The sequence below is a fragment of the Amblyomma americanum genome, chromosome 1, assembly GCF_052857255.1.
Source record: "Amblyomma americanum isolate KBUSLIRL-KWMA chromosome 1, ASM5285725v1, whole genome shotgun sequence".
Taxonomy (NCBI): Eukaryota; Metazoa; Arthropoda; class Arachnida; order Ixodida; family Ixodidae; genus Amblyomma; species Amblyomma americanum.
The window spans coordinates 402,351,862-402,371,737 of NC_135497.1; the positions used below are offsets into that span (position 1 = coordinate 402,351,862).

Below are 19,876 nucleotides of genomic sequence, written 5' to 3' on the forward strand. Positions count from 1 at the left end.
GGGTGCTCGGCTCCGTGGTGATGCACTGTTCACCATCATCCCCTGCGAGAATGTCCTTGCTTGCGGATGCTCGGGAACCCGTGGTGTCACCACTCACCAATGCCTGCAAGCTGCAGACACCCCCCTGAGGGGCCCGGGATACTGTTTACACGTCCTGGCAACCTCGATTTTAGATGTTTTTAATTGTTGTCCTGCGAGCCTTAATTTTACCCTTGAACTACCTCAGCTTGAGTCACTGCAGTTTTTAGATATTCGTTTTTATTTCAATGACCCTGGGCACGTATGTATGCTGGACGTATGAGCTGCGTACCAAGATGTCTTTGCTTCCTTTTGTCTCAGCCCATTCAAAGCTAGTAAAAAGAGGGATAGCCATGTCACGCCTTCATGCAGCACTCTTGAAATCGTGTCATCACAAGTTCACTGCAGTTTTTAGATATTCGTTTTTATTTCAATGACCCTGGGCACGTATGCTGGACGTATGAGCTGCGTACCAAGATGTCTTTGCTTCCTTTTGTCTCAGCCCATTCAAAGCTAGTAAAAAGAGGGATAGCCATGTCACGCCTTCATGCAGCACTCTTGAAATCGTGTCATCACAAGACAAACGAAAGCTTCAGCACCCAAGTCAAGCGTCTAGAAAATTCTGGATACCCTCTTGACGTGATTGTCGCCGTGGCAGAAACGTTGACAAAAAAGAAAAAAAGACTTTCGCAAAGGCGCACAGAAGAGGAAAAGAAAAGAAGCGTCATTGTCACGCCGTACATGCCTCATGTGTCCCATAATCTCAAGAGAATTGGAGCAAAATTCGAAGTTGATGTCGTTATTAACGCGCCGTGCAGAATATCGATGCTTTGTCGCATGGTGACAGGCAAGGGCCAGAAGAAATATGGGCGCTGTAAAAATCATGCAGAACGTTTTGTTCTGTGCAACGAAGGTGAGAGAGAGAGAGAGCTCTTTATTGGAAGGCATAGAATTTAGCCTCGCTGGCATGCTACTCTGCGTGGCGATGAGAATGTGGGAGATAAATACTGACGGTAAGCATTGCGGGAGAGGTTAAATTAAAGAGAAAAAAAAAAGGAAGAAGGTGTTGTTTATAGTATCCCTCTGAGCTGTGGTCAAGTCTACATCGGTCAGACGGGCCGCTGTCTAAACGACCGATTAAGGGAGCATGATGATTCCCTAGGTAACGGTTACGGCTCGAATCTATCGCCTCATTGTAAGGACTGCAAATGCCACCCTCTGCTGACAAACACTTCGATAATCGGTCGGCACGAAGGAAGGCTCGAACGTGAGCTGTTTCAAGTGGTAAAAATCGCTCAGAGTGGCAGATGTCTCAGCACGCCCTCAGTACTTGTGACCCAGAAAGAGCAGCATTTTCTGATTTCTTAACAATCTGTTATGTATTCATTGTCTCCACCCTTCCCACAACTCTTGCCCTTTAAGTTTATTTTCACCATTCTTACGAATGAGGCTTTGCGCATGCGTGACGGCTCCTGTACGGTACTGCGTACTTCAATAAATGTTTCGAAAGTTTGCACTCGTCCCATACACTTCTCTGCTGTGTCCTTGTGTCTTCGCGCTACCAACACATCATGATGACCTACCAACAGGCTCGAATTTCTGCTCTATTAGAATGTTCAGTCACAACTGACCATACTCGTGGCAACGATAACCTAACTGTGTCTGAGCAGTATAATCAAGTATGCAATCACTGCAATAAAGTGATGTGGGGCATGCTCCGGTGTGCAAGCACCGCCAGCCAAGTGCACACCTCACCCCGTGGATGCAGCTTGTTTTTCTCTTTTCCATGAGAGAATGAGGAGCTCGTCGGGTCGTCTGGAGGTGTCGCCATCTCATGTCACGTCTGTCATGGCAAGCATACCTGAGACGTGAAATGACTTGCAATGACTGAACAAGCGAGACATCACATATAACGTGACATCACTGTGATGATGTGGATTATGCCACTGTGTGGTTCCAGGAGGACAAAAAAAAGGGTGGCCGCGTGCGCTGCGAGCCGGTGTACATGCAGGATCGAATGTCAGAGCTAGGCTTCGAGATAGTCGTGGCAGCATGTCGCTGAGTGGCAGGATGTTCTTTTTGGAGCTCGGCATTCTCCCCAAGGCCAGCTAGGCTGCACCGGTCGGGTACCGAGGTTCAGGGTCTGGCTGCCCGCACAGCACCACAGTACCCTGCTGCAGACTCATGCCTGCTTTTCCATGGCCAGGCAGCCTACCAACAAGCACCTGCCTGCTGATGCCAGCTTACCAGCAGCCAGGCGGCCCACAGACGCACTCCTCCCTGCTGATGCAGGTCTGCCGTTGGCCAGGCTGTTTCTGCCACCTGCCTACCTGCTGATACCGGCCTCCTGGTATCCAGGACGTTACCACGAGCTGATTGCCTGTGGATACCTTCCCCGGTGACCAGTTGTCGCCGACAACCAACGTCGACAGTCATCTACCTGCAGCACATGGTGGCAGCACAACGGAGCAGCACGCACCGGAACCTACAGTAGGACATTGGTGTTCCTCTTGTCGAACCCCTCTAGGCTCCTTTAAGTGCCCTGTAGTGTATGTGTGTGTGTGTTAGCGTGCTAGTGGGCTAGATATGCCGAATTTTGTCCCCGCTGCTGAAGAAAAACAGTGCTTCGATGCTGAATGCGACCTGTTTATTGCCCAGAGCTCCTGAACGGACCTGGACCCTTAACTACATCACAATATGGTGAGCCTGCCAGGATTCGTCAGCGAGAGGGCTGAGTAAGAGCCCCATATTCACGCAAAGCACTAAGCTTGAGCGACGATGGACCTAGAGCATTTAGCCACGTAGGGCGCGCAACTGGGTTTCTCGGGTGCTGAGCTGAGGGAGTGGGTAGACAATGAACGTGTAGCGCAGAGGGCAGAGCAGGCTGCAGAAAGAGAGGAAAGTCAGGCAGCCACTGCGAGAGAGAAAGAGATTCTGGAATTGAAACTCAGATTCCAAGAAGAAACTTGCAGTAATGAGACTGATCATGTCGAAACCTTTCCAGCATCAAATCATGACATTTCTCTCAACCCACAAAAACTGTTACAGTTGTTCGATCAGCGGCGCGATGATTTGCATACATACGTTCAGCGTTTTGAGCCTGCAGCAATGGGACAGGACTGGACTCAAGATAAATGGGCTTTGGCCTGTAAGCATGTGCCTCACAGGCGAGGCGTGAACTGTGATCGGTCGAATGACTGCCACTGAGTCGGCAGATTATCAAAAAATAAAGAAGGCGTTCCAGCAGCGATTTAGATTCACTGCTCAGGGTTAAAATGGCAAATTTCGGAGGGCTCGAGCTCAGGATGGTGAGACAGGGAAACAGTTAGCAGCCAGGCTTTCTGCTTACTTCGACCACCGGATTGAAACGGCAAATGTTACCAAGACATTCGAAGACCTGCGCAACCATATGATTTCTGAGCAGTTCCTCCGATGTTGCCATCCGAAGCTCGTTATCTTCTTGAAGGAGCGAGAGTGCAAGACACTTGATGGGCTGGCCGACACAGCTGATTGCTTCCAGGAAGCGCACAACTTTTCTAATCCCAGCAAAGTCCCTGATGTAGCGAAAGAACCCAGTAAGGCCTCTGTCGACCCACTGAAGAAGGCACAATTAAGGTGTGCATGCTAAGCAATCGTCCGGGGCATCGGGCTTCCGACTGTCACAGCTCCACTAAAGAGGTACCCAGGTGCAATTCTTGCGGCAAGATCGGGCACCGGACGGAGAATTGCAGAAGTCGGCACCCGAAGAAAGAGCAGAGTGCCGCTTCCCGTCTTACTCGTGCTCTCCCACCTGCCCCGCCTGCCAGCACTAAACAGCCAAAACATGTAAAACAAAAGGCTCCGTTCCTAGTGGTCATGACCAAAACATGGGGAACGTGCATCAGCCTACAACGGGTAGGATGCATGGTGCGGAATGATTAGCGACGACAAAACTCGTTCGCGTTCTTCAAGACAAGGGCAGTAATGCTGTCGTTATCCGCCGGAGTTTGGTTCCAAAGAACTACGTGACAGGACGCACAGGGACACAATATCTCCTTCACGGTACCGTCGCCCAAATAGCCGAGGCAAGAGTGCAAGTGCATACGCAATACTGCTCTGGAGAGGTGACAGCACTTTGCATGAAATGCCCCTTGTACGACCCCGTGCTCGGAAACATCCCAGGTGTCAGGGAACCACACGACCCGAACCCAGGCTGGATGAACCCACGTATTAGCATGACGCGGCACCAGTTCCTCAGGAACACCTAATGCCGGGAAAATCGGAGCGTTGTGTTAACGCCGTGGCCAAGACACAAGAGGACACGTTATCCCCGTTGCACGTGCCACGAATCCAGTGCTGTTAGCTGAAAATACCAGTTAGCTGAAGAGCAGCGGAAGGGTGCAACACTCAAACAGCTCTTCCCTAAAATCAGTAAGGAGTTTATATCCAGTAAGGGTCATAAATACTTCTTCTGTGAAGAACGAAATTTTCTTTACCGGCATTATTCCATGTCGACTGGCAGGAATTTCGAAGAGGTTGTTGTACCCCTTGCGTTCAGGTCGCAAGTTCTACACAGAGCCCATGAAAGCATTATGGCCGGGCACCAAAAAATACGACAAACGACCGATCGTGTACCAGAGAATTTTTATTGGCCCCACCTACACGGAGATGTCGCCCGATTCGTTAAGTCGTGTCATAAATGCCAAAGAACAACACCAAAGGGCAAGGTTGGCATTGCACCACTCGGCAACATGCCACTGATCACTACTCCTTTCGAGCGTGTTGCCATCGAACTCATCGTGCCTTTCTCACCCAAGTCCGATAAAGGCAACTGATATATGCTCACGCTGATGGATTTTTTTACACGTTATCCTGACGCCGTCGCGCTTCCTGCCATGTGCACGTTGCGGAAGCGCTAGCCGAAAAGTTTTCCCGCATTGGTATCCAAAAGGAAATTGTGACTGAGCATGGGGCCATGTTTACCTCCGACCTCATGAAGGAAGTCAGCTGACTTCTCTCCATCAAGCTGCTCAAGAAGTCACCTTATCACGTGATGGCGAATGGCCTCGTGGAGAAATTTAATGGAACTTTGAAGACAATGCTTAAGAGAATGTGCCAAGAAAAGCCTCGGTCATGGGATAGGTATTTGGCACTGTTGCTCTTCACTTACCGTTGTTACGTCTCGCCTACAGCGCGCGGTATAGCCGGCGCGGATGCACCGGATGCCGCGGCTTCGTTCATCGCTGCCGCAACGCCTCCCGCCAAGCGCGTCCAGGCAGGTTTCAGTGCCACGTGTCGTCGTGCGTGCGTGTGTGTGTGTGTGCATGTTTTGCCCACGCTTGTCAAAGCGCGGCAGCCGGGGAGAGAAGCTCCCCAACTGGGAGGCGAGGAGGTCTGACCGGCGCCTGCCCGGCGGACGCGCACGTCACGCCTGAACATGTTCAAGCGTCGCCGTATCGGATGACTCTTCCCAAGCCGTTCCCTCTTGCCCTCGACTCCGAGCGTATAAAACGCCGCTGCCCCGGACGCCGAGAGGGACTTCGATTCCTTCCTTCGAGTAACGTGGTCGCCCTGACCGGCTGCTCTTTTGCGATGCCAGAATAAACAAGTTGTTCTGTTGCCAGTCGACTCATCCTTTGCCGGCACCTTCGGATGTTTCCAGCTTTGCCCCAGGCCGCCAGGCCAACGCTACCCTTGGGGCTTGCAACCCAAATGCAACAACTGGTTGCCAGCGGTGGGATCCCGACAACGGAGGCCAGCAGCGAAGATATGCGGTCAACTGTATGCTGAGCAGCACAACGACCATCCGGGAGCAGTGCAACGAGCCCTGTGTGATGACTGGTTGCCTGCAGCGGAACGACTGCGCTGAATTCTTGGCTGCGAGGTTTGGTGAGTGCGGGACTTTCTTCTTCTGAGTTTTGCCAGGCTTTTGTTAGTGTCAGAAACAGAGCTGGTAATTGTGTTGTCGTTGCTGCCGGGTTAGTTTGCGGCAAGACAATAGTAGGCAGTAGAGAAAGCAGCATTCGGAGCAGCCATGGATTTGAAGTCGTTGCGCAAACCGAAATTGCTGGAGCTTGCAAGAGAGTTGGGTCTGGATATCTCAGACAAACTCAGAAAACCAGAACTGCTAAGGGCTATTCTTGAGTTGGAGGCTGAGGATGACGAGCTGTCGGAATGCCTTGAGACCATTGAGGAGAGGGAGCAAAAAGAGGAGCGCGAACGTAAAGAGCAAAAAGACGAGCGCGACCGTCAACACGCTTTGGAAATGAAGCGTCTCGAGGTAGAGATGGAACGCGCTCGTAATGGAAGTCAGGCACACGGTGCAGGAGAACGGGTATCGTTCAAAATGACTGACCTGATGCGGCCGTTTAAGCTTGGAGAGGACATTGGTTTGTTCCTGGTTAACTTTGAGCGAACGTGCGAGAAGCAGGGGTTCTCTCGGGAAACGTGGCCACAGCGCTTGCTCACTTTGTTACCCGGCGAGGCGGCCGACGTAGTCGCTCGCTTGAAGAGAGAGGAGGCAGAGGATTTCGACCAAGTGAAATTGAGTCTGCTAAAAAAGTACAGGCTGTCAGCGGAGGCGTTCCGTCGGAAGTTTCGGGAAAATGAAAAAGGCAGAAATGAGTCATATACAGAGTTTGCCTACAGGCTTATGTCAAACATGCAGGAGTGGCTCAAAGAAGAGAAAGCGTTTGGTGACCACGAGAAAATTATGCAGTGTTTCGGGCTAGAACAGTTTTATAGTCGGTTACCTGAGAACGTGCGGTACTGGGTCTTGGATAGGCCAGACGTTAGTACAGTGGCTAAAGCCGCCGAGCTAGCCGAGGAGTTTGTGACGCGTCGGGCTCGCGGAGCTAAGGACGGTCAAAAGGGTGAATTTGGCTCCAAGTCTGAGAGGCCGAAGTTCACACCCATGAGAGCAAGGGGGGACACGCGTAGTGCGGATGCGAGTGAAAGCAGTCCGACCGAACGTAAGGAGACGGCGGCAGCCGAAGCCGAACGCAGAAAGCGGTTCGAGGCGAGGCAAGCACGCGTGTGTTATACGTGCCAGAAGCCGGGTCACTTTTCGGCGCAGTGTCCAGAAACAAAAAGAGAAGTCGTGTGTTTGTCATTATGTAGCACTGACGAGAACATGAAGCTTCTCGAGCCTTACATGCGAGACTTCCTCGTGAACGGGAAAGAGTGCCGAGTGCTTCGTGATTCCGCAGCTACAATGGATGTAGTTCACTCCTCTTACGTAGAACCCGATATGTTCACGGGCGAGTGCGCATGGATCAAGCAAGCCGTGGAAGCTCATAGCGTGTGTCTGCCCGTAGCAAAAGTGCTTATTGAAGGACCTTTCGGAGCACTTGAGACGGAGGCCGTAGTGTCATCTAGGCTGCCCCCCCAGTACCCGTACCTATTTTCGAACAGGTCCGATCACCTCCTGCGCGAGAAGGGTCTTTTGTTTGGTGAGGCTAGCGTTCAGGCCTTAACCAGATCGAGAGTTCGGGAGCTCGCTGCAAAGGCGGTAGTTGCGGGGCCGACGTTGTCGAACAATGAGAAAGGGTCGGAGGCGCAGCAAGCTGATACTCAGAGCACGTCCGAACTGAATAAAATTGAGCCTGTAGCGTTGAAGGCACCAGGTACTGGAGAGGAAATGCCCGACACGGGAAAGTTAGAAGAGCTTCCAGTCGAGCTTCCGGGACTAGGCTCAGTGATGAACAGGGAAGACACTGATCAGGTCATTAGTGACTTAATCATTAAAGCACCGCTGTCGCCTGAGCAGAAAACCGAACTACACCAACTCTTACAAGAGTTTCAAGGTCAGTTCTCTGAGAGGCCTGGTAGGACTTCTGTCCTTACTCATGATATAGAACTTACCTCCCCAGAGCCAGTACGATCCAAGGCGTACCGGGTGTCACCCCGCCAGCGCGATATTATGGAGGCTGAGGTAAAGAAAATGCTACAGCTCGGTGTTATTGAGGCGGGTGAGAGTGATTATACCTCCCCTTTGATTTTAGCTGAGGTACCGGGCAAGGAACCTCGTCCTTGCGTCGACTACCGCAGGCTTAATTCCATCACTAAGGATCAAATTTATCCGATCCCTAACATCGAGGAGCGCCTTGAGAAAGTTAGTAGCGCTCAGTTTATTTCCACCCTAGATCTTGTCAGGGGTTATTGGCAGGTTCCACTTACAGAAGCGGCTAGTAGGTATGCGGCGTTCATTTCACCAATGGGAACATTCCGTCCTAAAGTTTTGAGTTTTGGTTTGAAGAACGCGCCATACTGCTTTTCAAGCCTCATGGACAAAGTGTTGCGGGGACAGGAAGAATTCGCTTTACCGTATTTAGACGACGTAGCGATATTCTCCGCCTCCTGGTCTGAGCATATGGCACACTTGCGGGCAGTGCTAACCCGCCTGCGCGAAGCGGGCTTGACAGTCAAGGCTCCTAAGTGCCAATTAGCACAGGCCGAGGTTGTCTACCTCGGTCACGTGATTGGACAGGGTCGTCGCCGCCCCTCTGAAATAAAGGTGGCCGCTGTGCGAGACTTCCCGCAACCGCGCACGAAGACCGATATTCGGTCGTTCTTAGGTGTCGCCGGCTACTATCAGAGGTACATCCCCAGGTACTCCGATATCGCGGCTCCCCTGACGGATGCTCTAAGAAAAACAGAGCCCCAAACAGTCGTCTGGAGCGAGACAAAGGAAAGAGCTTTTAGCGCCTTAAAGAGCGCCCTAACAAGCCAGCCTGTGCTACGATCGCCAGACTACACAAAAGGGTTCGTTGTTCAGTGCGATGCTAGTGAGCGAGGCATGGGCGTTGTACTGTGCCAAAGGGACAATGGAGAAGTGGAACACCCCGTCCTGTATGCTAGTCGTAAGCTGACCTGTCGTGAGCAGGCGTACAGCGCCACCGAGAAAGAGTGTGCGTGTCTCGTGTGGGCCGTTCAGAAATTGTCTTGCTACCTAGCCGGCTCGAGGTTTATCATTGAGACGGATCACTGCCCTCTCCAATGGCTGCAGACCATATCTCCCAAAAATGGCCGCCTCCTGCGCTGGAGCCTCGCTTTGCAACAATATTCCTTTGAGGTGCGTTACAAAAAGGGGAGTCTCAACGGTAACGCCGATGGCTTAAGTCGAAGCCCCTAACGTAGGAATCCGCCTCACAGTTGTTGGTTACTGATGTTTTCTTCCTGAGGCAGGATTTTTAACATATTGCTTTTGTTTAGTGTTTCAAAGTGATTATGTGCTTTCTAGTGCAATTTTCCAATTTGTGGACGCGTTCTGAGTGCTGCTTGACTACTGTATGGAACTAGGCAGTAGTATAAAAGGGGAAAGAGCCTGGCAGAGCTTAGTGAGGGTTGTCTCGTGCTTGCTGACTGAGCGGTTGCGTTTCGGCGTAGTTCTAACACTTGCTGGAAACGAGCACAAAAATGGCAACTCTCCCGAAGTGACTTTGCAGTGTCCTATGTGATCCTGAACCTGAGAACGAGGCCTTCTCTGTGCGCTGCGCTCAAGCAACGTCGAGGGACGACCGGTTTCGTTTACGAGCATCATCGAGCGACATCCCTCTGGACAGCGGATGCAGTCCCCTGACCATCGGGATCTCCTTCTCCCGGCGGGGCGGTCTGTTACGTCTCGCCTACAGCGCGCGGTATAGCCGGCGCGGATGCACCGGATGCCGCGGCTTCGTTCATCGCTGCCGCAACGCCTCCCGCCAAGCGCGTCCAGGCAGGTTTCAGTGCCACGTGTCGTCGTGCATGCGTGCGTGTGTGTGTGCATGTTTTGCCCACGCTTGTCAAAGCGCGGCAGCCGGGGAGAGAAGCTCCCCAACTGGGAGGCGAGGAGGTCTGACCGGCGCCTGCCCGGCGGACGCGCACGTCACGCCTGAACATGTTCAAGCGTCGCCGTATCGGATGACTCTTCCCAAGCCGTTCCCTCTTGCCCTCGACTCCGAGCGTATAAAACGCCGCTGCCCCGGACGCCGAGAGGGACTTCGATTCCTTCCTTCGAGTAACGTGGTCGCCCTGACCGGCTGCTCTTTTGCGATGCCAGAATAAACAAGTTGTTCTGTTGCCAGTCGACTCATCCTTTGCCGGCACCTTCGGATGTTTCCAGCTTTGCCCCAGGCCGCCAGGCCAACGCTACCCTTGGGGCTTGCAACCCAAATGCAACACCGTGAAGTTCCACAGGTTAGTCTTGGGTTTTCCCCGTTCCAATTGATCTATAGATGCCATGTGCGAGGGCCACTGACAGTACTCAAGGAGCTCTGGACAAATCAGATTATCGATGGAGAAAGTTGCTCAACGTACACCTATCTCATCAACCTCAGAAACCGCCTGGAAGACACATGGAAACTTGCTCATGAGAAACTGCAGAAAGCAAGCCAGAAGCAGAAAATATACTACGACGGGGAGAGTCACCCCAAAAGGTTAAGCCCGGGCACAATGTTCTGATTTTTCTGCCCACAGACTCCAACAAGCTGTTCATGCAGTGGAAAGGTCCATACGATGCCCCTAAACGCAAAAACGACGTGGATTACCTTGTGGAGCTGGGGCAAAAGAGCAAAGTTTTTCACATAAATATGCTTAAGGAGTACAAAGAGCACAATCCTTTGGTGATACAGCAAGTATCGACCGCATCCGAAACCGACCAGCCAGGGGCTACTAATTCGAAATAACTGCTGTGAATACCGACATCTTCGAATTACGGAGGTTTTGCCCCACTGAAATGCACAAGGCTGTGCAGGAACCCCAGCATCAGTTCGAATTAACCGTCAGTTCAAATTAATCGAGTCCGAATTACCGAGCTGTACTACACCTCAGAGAACAGTGAAAAAAAAAGCTCATGCGACATTTGTAGCTTGGTTACAAATATAATGCGAAGTGCTTCCTGAAACAGACAATTTGAAGGGGCCATGACATGGTCGTTCTTCATATTGCAGTTTTGTGCTTCAGTAACTAATACAAGAGCTTATGATTCAGTTTCCGAAATTTGGCTGCCCTGGAAGCACTCTATATTCCGAAAAATGCAATCGAAACTGAGAACGGGAAACTCCTCCCACCGGCAGCGACCGCCATATTGAATGCTATCGCGACGTCACCAGGCCATACACAGAGCAACGTCGTCTGCTCTCGTCGCTGCAATGTGCGCAGCCAGGTGTCTTGCCCCCATAATTCCGCGGGTGATCGAAGTAGCAATTCTCCCCCACATATGAGTGACTGGCGCCGCAAAAGCGTTAATAATAGTAACGCAGTTATTCTCCGGTATAGGTATAGGTTCCGGTTACACTAGGCCGATGGGACGGCAATCGGCGGTCAGTTGGCTGGTCGGTATGAAAAATGCCATCACTGATGCACTGGTCTGTCAAGCTAGACCAACGACAATGCCAGCACGATCAACGACCCCGTATCGCAGTAGTGTAAAAAGTGAACTTAGTGGGAACCGGAATAGCGGACTAGTTGGTATGACATTCTAAAAACTTAAGAATTTTAAAACTTAATCAACCTGATGCTAGCCACGGCTACATACGCGATGTGCATGCACCAGCGAAGAGGTGCTTTCATTCGGTGCCTGCGCATAGAACCTATCGGCGAGGCAATTGAGCGACACGGGCAGAAAACGCCGCACAACGGTGCCCCTCGTCGCCGTCGCCTGGGCTTGCGCAGCCGAGCGAAAGCTGCACTCCCGGTGAATAGACGGCCCGAAAAACTGCGCTTGTGTACTTTACCGTTATCGAAAAAAGCGAAACGAGCGGCCGCACTTCATATCTTCACACTGTCTAACTAATCAGCGGGGAACACTTGCCAGATGCTTGAATTTCAGCTAGGATGGCGGACCACTGGCCCCTGTCGTGACGAGGCCTAGCGAGTGCGATTCGTGTGTGCGATTTCGGTGATTGCGGACAGCGAATTCGCAAGTTTTAGAGCCTGAAAATAGCTGTAGAGAGTAGTTTTGGCCAGAGTGCCCTCAAAGCGAACTCTACCTACATCGCAGGGCACGAGTACAATAAGGGGAAAGCGCAGATATGTGACCCGGTCTGCACAGCATGTGCTGAAGGCAGCCGGGAGCAGCCATCAGCGTCAACTGTGGACAACAAATCTCGTTGTTTTCATTAATTCAAGTAATTCCCGAACGTATCTTTAGCTAGAGTGCTTCAATATCAAATACTGATGACATAAGAGGAAGCAGATACAATTAGCGGGAAGCGCCAGATACGCGAAGCGTTTCTCGTGCAGGCGATATAGCATCAGCGGCAGTTCTTGCAGTGATATCATAGTGTGTAAATGAATAAAACTACAATTTGTGAGCAATACTACGTAATATTTAAGATAAGGAGAGCCCACCTGACGTTTTATCCCAAGCAAACGAGCAGTACTGTTGGCGCATAGCTATGTAAACAACCCCTGCGCGGGGCTGCAGTTGTCGTGATCGTCGCATTCCTAGGTCACAATGTGCACGCACAGTAAACGCTAAATGATGTACTATTTTTTTCAAGCACTCAATTAGCATTCGAGTCGCGTAGGGTTTTGCAAGCGGCTTGGTTCCTGCAAAACGGTTCTACGAGCCGAAGGGGATGTATGTTCAACTTACAAATGCACACACACCACGGGGAAGTCGTCTCATTCGGCACTTTTCTCTGCTCCTTTCGTGCCTCAAGGTTATTCTAGTGCCACCTTGTGATAACTTGTTTAATTATCGAACCGATGAATAGCAGACAAGAAATTGGTAGCCAGCTACAAAGCGCCGCGGCTTTCACGGTGCACATCGGCAAAGGCATGCACAGCACGTGCCGCTTTTCACATACGGGAGCACTTGATTGCGCAAAAGGGACCATACTCATAACATAAAACTAACATGTTTCACAGCGTAAATAATAAAGCAGGGGTGCATCGATTTCTGTTTCCTCAACAATCACATGTCGGGCGCCACGAGCAAGTCCGCTTTCTTAAGGATCACTCAGCTCGCGTACTACGCTGAAGGCTTCTGAAAAGAAAACACGGAAAATACATTTTATTTCGATAAGCTAAAAAAGGATAACTTTTCGAGTGACCGCCGTCTACGGTGTGCATGCAAGCACCTCAACAGCGCGCAGCAAACAACGCGGGGCGGGTATGCCCCTCTGACGTCAGTGATCAGAGGTTGCCAGACCAGCAAGCAGTTCGCAGAAGAAACGGAGAAAATTCGTTTTAAAAACGTTTACCGCACAGAATCAACTGAAACTTGGGGGAATTTTATTTTAACAATTTGAGAATTAAATGCGATAGACAGGGTATGCGTGAAGATAGGCTGTCACGGCTCCTTTAAGGAAACATTTGGTGTTATAATGTATGAATATGGCAACACTGTTTTGACAGGCGCCAATGTCGTGACTCTTCCCATACAAGCCGCCGCGGTGGCTGAGTGGTTATGGCGCTCGGCTGCTGGCCCAAAAGACGCGGGTTCGATGCCGGCCGCGGCGGTCGAATTTCGATGAAGGCGAAATTCTAGAGGCCCGTGTGCTGTGCGATGTCAGTGCACGTTAAAGAACCCCAGGTGGTAGAAATTTCCGGAGCCCTTCACTATGGCGTCTCTCATAGCCTGAGTCGCTTTGGGACGTTAAACCCCCATAAACTAATCCAAACCATCTTCCCATACAAGCGTGTGGGCATGTTAACACCAGAGCCACGGCATTTGAAGCACTAGCTGGTTTGAGCAGATGGGGGAGCAAGCATGTCAAGACATAGACAGAACTTCATTCATTACCAGGTTTTACCTTTCAAGAGAACTCAGACAATTAAATTCATCAAATTTCTATCACTCCATTACTTCTGCTGATGTCCACAAACACAATACAATCAAAAAATAAAATGTTACCACTAACACACAATTTTGCAAAAAATGTAAAATGCATGAATTTTGGAAGAAACACTAAAAATATAGGGGGTTTTAAGTATCCCACACAAATTGCTAGAACCACATTTCATCGAAAAGGAAGGCATCATATTGCCGCACACAAGAGCTCGCACAGCGCGCAGAGGAAGCTCGCCAACTAGCGCGTGTGCGCACCAGACCTCAGCGGAGTATGATGCACGACGCTACAATCTTCGCCACAGACGTGTCATATATGAACCTGGCGACAAGGGGTGGGTCTGGACGCCTATTCGCCGCCGTGGGCTCTCCGAAAAACGATTACGGCGATACTTCGGGCCCTATGTTGTGCTGAGACGTTTAACCGACGTAACGTATGAGGTGGTGCCAGACGGGTTATCGACATCCAAACGACGCCAGCAACAAGTCGACGCCGTCCATCTTGTACGTATGAAGCCATACTACTCGGACCGATCTTGACCTCCTACTTCCTTTTCTTATCACCGAGACTATGCTTCCTGAGGAGGGGGGCAAGTGCCGCATGCAAGAAGACGCAAAAGATGACGACTGGATCTACGAGCGCAATGCTAAAAGAGGAAGAAGCTGTAAACGCGCAGGGACTCTGTCTGGTTGACCAGTAAACCGTTTTTATCCTCGGGGTTTTACCGAGTCGTGACAATATGAACAAGTGATGCGCTTATTGTTTCCTACGACAGCCCATAAGTTTCCCTCATGCAGTGATGTGACCATTTACCTGGTCTATGTCTATAAATCCCTCGCATGTGGACTGCTTTGTGGCTCACAGGCTGTGGAATGTGATGCACATGTGTGTATGAAATCGGTGTGCAGATCATATCAATTGAGCTAGAACTGCACAACCTCCAATCTGTTTTTCTACACAGTATTGTTTTCTGCATTCAACACATTCCGTGGCACCCCATCATGAAACGCAAGCCCCAAAGGAACCGTTTTTGGTGAGGGAAACACTCGCTGCAAGTGAAACTGACTATGCGATTTGTGTCACTGAGTCTATAGTATCAACCACATGCGGAGATCACATGCAAAGCAAACAGACAGCGCCAGCGCATACACTAAACCTGCAGTGCACCCAACCACCATGGCTACTGCAAATGAGCATCACCTGGTCCTGCTGTATGTGCCGCCACGGCCGCGTTGTGGGCCAGGAAAGTGGCCTGGGCCCTGGCCATTGGATCAGCGCATGGAGACGTACATGACCTTGCCGCTATCTCCTGCAGAGAAACCAGTGTGGGAGCCACACATTATTACTACTAGAAGCACTGCACGTGGCAACAGGCCAACTAAATGACCAGCCAGCCCATCCCGTTTGCAAAGTGACTTTTTATCCAAGCAACATTCACACATATCCATCACTAGTGTCTCTGCTAAATGCTGAAACATGTTAGGCACTTCACCAGCACCTTTCATCATATATGTACAGTGAAAGCATGTGAATTCAGATTTCATTAATCTGAACTTCTATATCATTCGAAAAGTGTGACATGGTCCGCCCACACACTATTAGAGTCTATGTAAACCATGCGGCGGGCTCTGTTGCGGGCTATATCTATGTGCCACCACGACTAGGCAGCCTGTGCAAATGGGAGGCTCCACTGCCTCTAAGGAGGATATGTGGAGAGGGCAAAAACGGCAGGATGACCGGACCGGAGAGCGGGGGAGGCTCTAGCTCATGTTAGCGGCAGCATGGCAGCGGCAACTGGCTGCGTGACCTCCGAGATGTGTACCTGACTGTTGCTTGTAGCTACTGATTTTGAAGGCTTCAGTAGCTTGCTACGTTAGGCTTTGCTGTTGAGCAGTGGACGACACGACCAGTGCCAAGATACAACGAATAAGGCACATCGCAGTGTCTCCGGCACTCCGAAACCACAGCCGTGCACAAAACCCCGTGTGCTAAACCAGAGAATTGAAGCTTCCGCTGATATTTGCTGTGTGTCTTTGTCTCAATTTTCCAGTGCCCTGTGCATCATATTCCGTGCAATTGGTAGCAGCAGTCACCTCAAGTTAAACATACGGAGAGTACAAGTGTGCAGTAATTTAGAAATGTCATCCATCTGCGGTAAATACCTTGCCAAAACGCCTAAAAGGAAGACTGAAACCATGTGTGAAGTCAACGTTGGTCTGTTATCGAAACAGGATATTCCCTTTTAAAAAGCACACTCATTCATTCAGTGCCTCACAGCAACCCGGGGTCAGAAGGATGGAAAATTGGGCAAAATGCAACTGTCGTGGAGACTTTTGCTTCTCAACATAAACGGTTGAGCAGCTCCCGCGGCTCAAAGGTGTGAAAATGCGAGTCGCAGAGGTTACATAGCCATTTTGGTCAAAAACCAGCAGTCGCAGAATGGCCACATGCTGCCGTATTTTTCAGCCTTCCCGACCATGCTCACAGGCAATAGCCCTTCCTTCGCGACTCCGACACAGCCCTCCACTACAAAAATCGGATGCGTTGAAAGCCGCCTGTCTCTTCTTCAGTTTTCTAGTTGAAGAGGAGGCCTTCTGCTCAGGTCCAGCTTTAGAACAGAAAGTGTTGGCCGTTACCTTCCGGGGAAGAAAAAAAAAGAAAGGCAATCGTGGAAATTTTTAGAAGAATAAAAAGGGAAAATCTCACTACCTGGCTGCTTCACGATGGCAGTTAACCATATCTTTTGTTCGCTTTCATTTGTTCGGACTTTGAATTATTCAAACTGCGTGCATTACGAATTAATCAGTTTTACCTTCTTTCACACTAACCTGTACAAATATTCAAACCGCCAATTTAGTAAAGCTCATCAACATCTGCAATTCTTCAGGACTTACAAGCCTTGACCTTGAAATTACCATTGATATCCTCATTTCTCAATCTTTAAATGTCCTTCACATTACTTGAGCTTTAATGCCTCACGTTACCACAGTTTGTCTTCAAGGAAACTCACCATTCTTGAACTCATCTCCATGTTTCTTCCAGCTACTTACCGCTTGTCGCTACACTTCATGCCCCCACGATACCATGCTGGGGCTCCTTTTTCTTCTCTTCCACACAATGAGGCTTCCTACTCAATGCACTGCTTTTAGGAATCTGCTTTATGCAGCACATCCCCAGTCAGATCACACAATAGCCACACATCCCAATGTTAAAACTCTGCATAAACGATACAAATCGCACTGTCCATAATCAATGACAACCAACCCCAGTTTAAACTTACTATCAAAGAAGACAAATACTGTGTATCCATTAATGCCTTCTAACATTAACAAAAAAAACACACGGTGCCAAATACACAGCCTCTCAAAGCTGAGGCACACCATGGTGCTTTGGATTCTCGCAGCACATAACTGCACCTGACTGCATGCAGTATTACGCAAAAGCAAATAACAAGATGCACAGCTGCGAATGCAAAATTAAGGCCGATTTCGTAGCGTGCCCTACCTGCAGTCTTTTGCAACACACATTAAATTGGCACTCAGGAACTCTGCCAGCAACTATCACACTGCTTACCAAGCATATATTCAGGCAGAGAGCAGTCCCACGAAACCAGTGGCCCCGAGATACCCACCTGGGAGATTCTGTACTAAGCCAGCCAGCAGACCCACAGGCGGCCAGGTGCAGCTGGTCTCTGGCCACAAATGGAAACTCCGTGACCACCACAGCTGGCCAGCGGCGTGCAGAGCCCAGCCGGGCCCACACCAGGGCACCCACCTGCATGCAAAGATTGCTCACTAGGGGCCTCTGAATACTGCAGGCATGCTGTGTCAGTTCCACTGTATCGAAGATAAACCTTTCCCCTGGGCTGATTGATTGGTGACTTTGCCATCCTGGCAGTACAAAAAGGTTGGGATCAGGCAAAGACAAACAGACAAACACACAAGGATGGCACTCAGCTTTCAAGTGCATTTTGTTTCATGCATTGATGTGCGTTCTCTGACCAACTTTTAAGCATGCCCACTGAGTCATATCAAAATGGTATGAATGCAATAAAAATCGAAAGAAAACAGTGCCAGGAATCAGGCAGTACAAAAAAAAATTACGGGAAAATCATACATCTGAAGTGACAATTCTGCAAAGCAGCTGAATTTATCCCCAATGATTACCTTGACGGTTTTACCCACCCTCTCTGTGACTCAGCATCTACGATTGTGCACACCACTTTTGGAACTTTATTCGAAGCATCTAGAGCTGTTTTCACGATGTCAGAAACATTTGGAATCCCTGCTCGACAGAATGGTAGGGCCATTTCGTGCCTAGAAAAAAAAGAATCACTTTTCAAAAACAAGAAATAAAGACTGACATCACAAAGTTCTATGGTGCGCCTAGCAAGTGCTGTCTGGTGCTGTAACTTTTTTCTTCTCTTGTGCAGTGGAATGTTTTACTTTGTTAAAAACATTGTAGTTGATTTTTTGTTGCCGTAGCTGCTGATAAAAAAAATAATTAACTGGGCATAAATGTTTTTTTTTTTAGGATAGGCCTGGAATCGCATGAGCATGGACGTGCGTGGTGTACATGAATTTTAAAAATTTTTGAGGCGCTTCTGTTATCTCATTATAGCAAACACAAAAAAAACTGCAATAGTTTGATATAGCCAAAGTTCATAACATAAAATTTCGTCAAAAACACGCACAACAGCAGAGCAGTTCAGTTAGTCAAGGCATCACAAAACAGGTGATGTTGTTAAAGAAACTGGGAGACATTTTCGCAAGTTTTACTGGAGTTTCTGAAGGCATTCATGGCGATTCCACAAGAAAAAAGAACTGAGTGCCAGTTAGGTTGTCTTCCCCACATAACAATGCCAGTTGGTCAAAACCCAGCTAGAGCGGTATCCCCAAACAGCTCTACCAGCTGCTGGTCAAGAGCCAGCAATAGTGGCTTCCCCGCTTCACAACTGTGTTGCATGAAAAATGGTGCGTCAAAGCAAAAGCTATCGTCATTTTCAACACTCCTGTGACGGCCGAGATGAGTGCAGGACAGTTACTGCAAAGGGCAGCTGCCTACTCCACTGCTTCCGGGGTAGTGTCGGCAAACGCGAGAGGTTCAACACGTGCTGACCTCCTAGCTACCAACCTTCCGTACCGCTCTATCTTCTCTGGCGCAGCTGGCGAGTGCGAGATTTCAACACTAGCATGAGATCAAAGCGTGAACCTTGACACGAACTCCAGCCGCACCACCTCCAGTCACTTGTGTAGAGTGGCGAAGTGTGCCACCTGCCGTCCGAGTGGGTGCCGCTTATTGCTGGGGGGTTAGATATATCCGTTTTAGGGCCAACCGTGTTTGATATATCAAGTGAAAATTACATGTGTCTATTGAGAATATTCACGAAGAGTTTGATATAGCCAATAAATCGTAACATCCATGTTCGTGATATCAAGGTTTGCCTGCATACAAACAAATTTTCAGATTTTCTTCGATAGCAGAACATAATGCAATTCTGAAAGGGCTAATGAATGCTTTGCTCAAAGATGGGGCTTCACACATGCAACAGAATTTTTCTGAAGGGTGGGGCCGACGGAGATGAGTGGGTGGGTGGTGGACGGCAATTCGGGAGGGTGAAAGAGTGGTGTGAAAGTGGAGTAAGGGTGGTGGTACAGTGTTCTCGAAGGTTGTGTAGGGGCAAAACCAGCACTCTCCCCATGAGGCTTTAGAAGAGGTTGCCGCGCCACGGCACTGGCCTAGACTCCTGGAGCAGCAACAGCGCATCGTCAGTACGCATGCTGCGTGGCTAAGAGGGGCCGACAGGACAGTCGCAGACAGTTTTTTAATGCATCACCGCTTGGCTGCCAATGAAGATGCAAGAAACCAATGGAAAATTACTTTTAACCTTTCAAAGAGAAATCAGTGGCTGTGTTTCAGTGACGGCACCAACGGGAGGCAAGGGATGGCGGCCGCTACCTCGAAAATTTTCCTGGCGCTCCTTTCTGTCACTGGAAGAATTAATTTTGTTCGCTCACAAGCACCTAAGCAGCTTAATCTTTGCGTTGTGTTATGTGAAACCAATATATCACTGTCTCATACCGCAATTTGTTCTTTTTATTTCG

The 19,876-nt window shown here is 49.7% G+C and overlaps 1 protein-coding gene across 1 annotated transcript in view; it reads right to left on the bottom strand.

The window, feature by feature from the left end:
* The window catches only part of LOC144115754 (uncharacterized), a 328,928-nt gene that overhangs the window by 244,434 nt on the left and 64,618 nt on the right, over nucleotides 1-19,876 (bottom strand). The window contains exons 6-7 of the mRNA XM_077650248.1: nucleotides 17,404-17,546; nucleotides 14,973-15,081 (exon numbers count right to left, since the gene is read on the bottom strand). The gene's annotated coding sequence lies outside the window, so the exon portion shown is untranslated. The remainder of the gene's footprint in view (nucleotides 1-14,972; nucleotides 15,082-17,403; nucleotides 17,547-19,876) is intronic.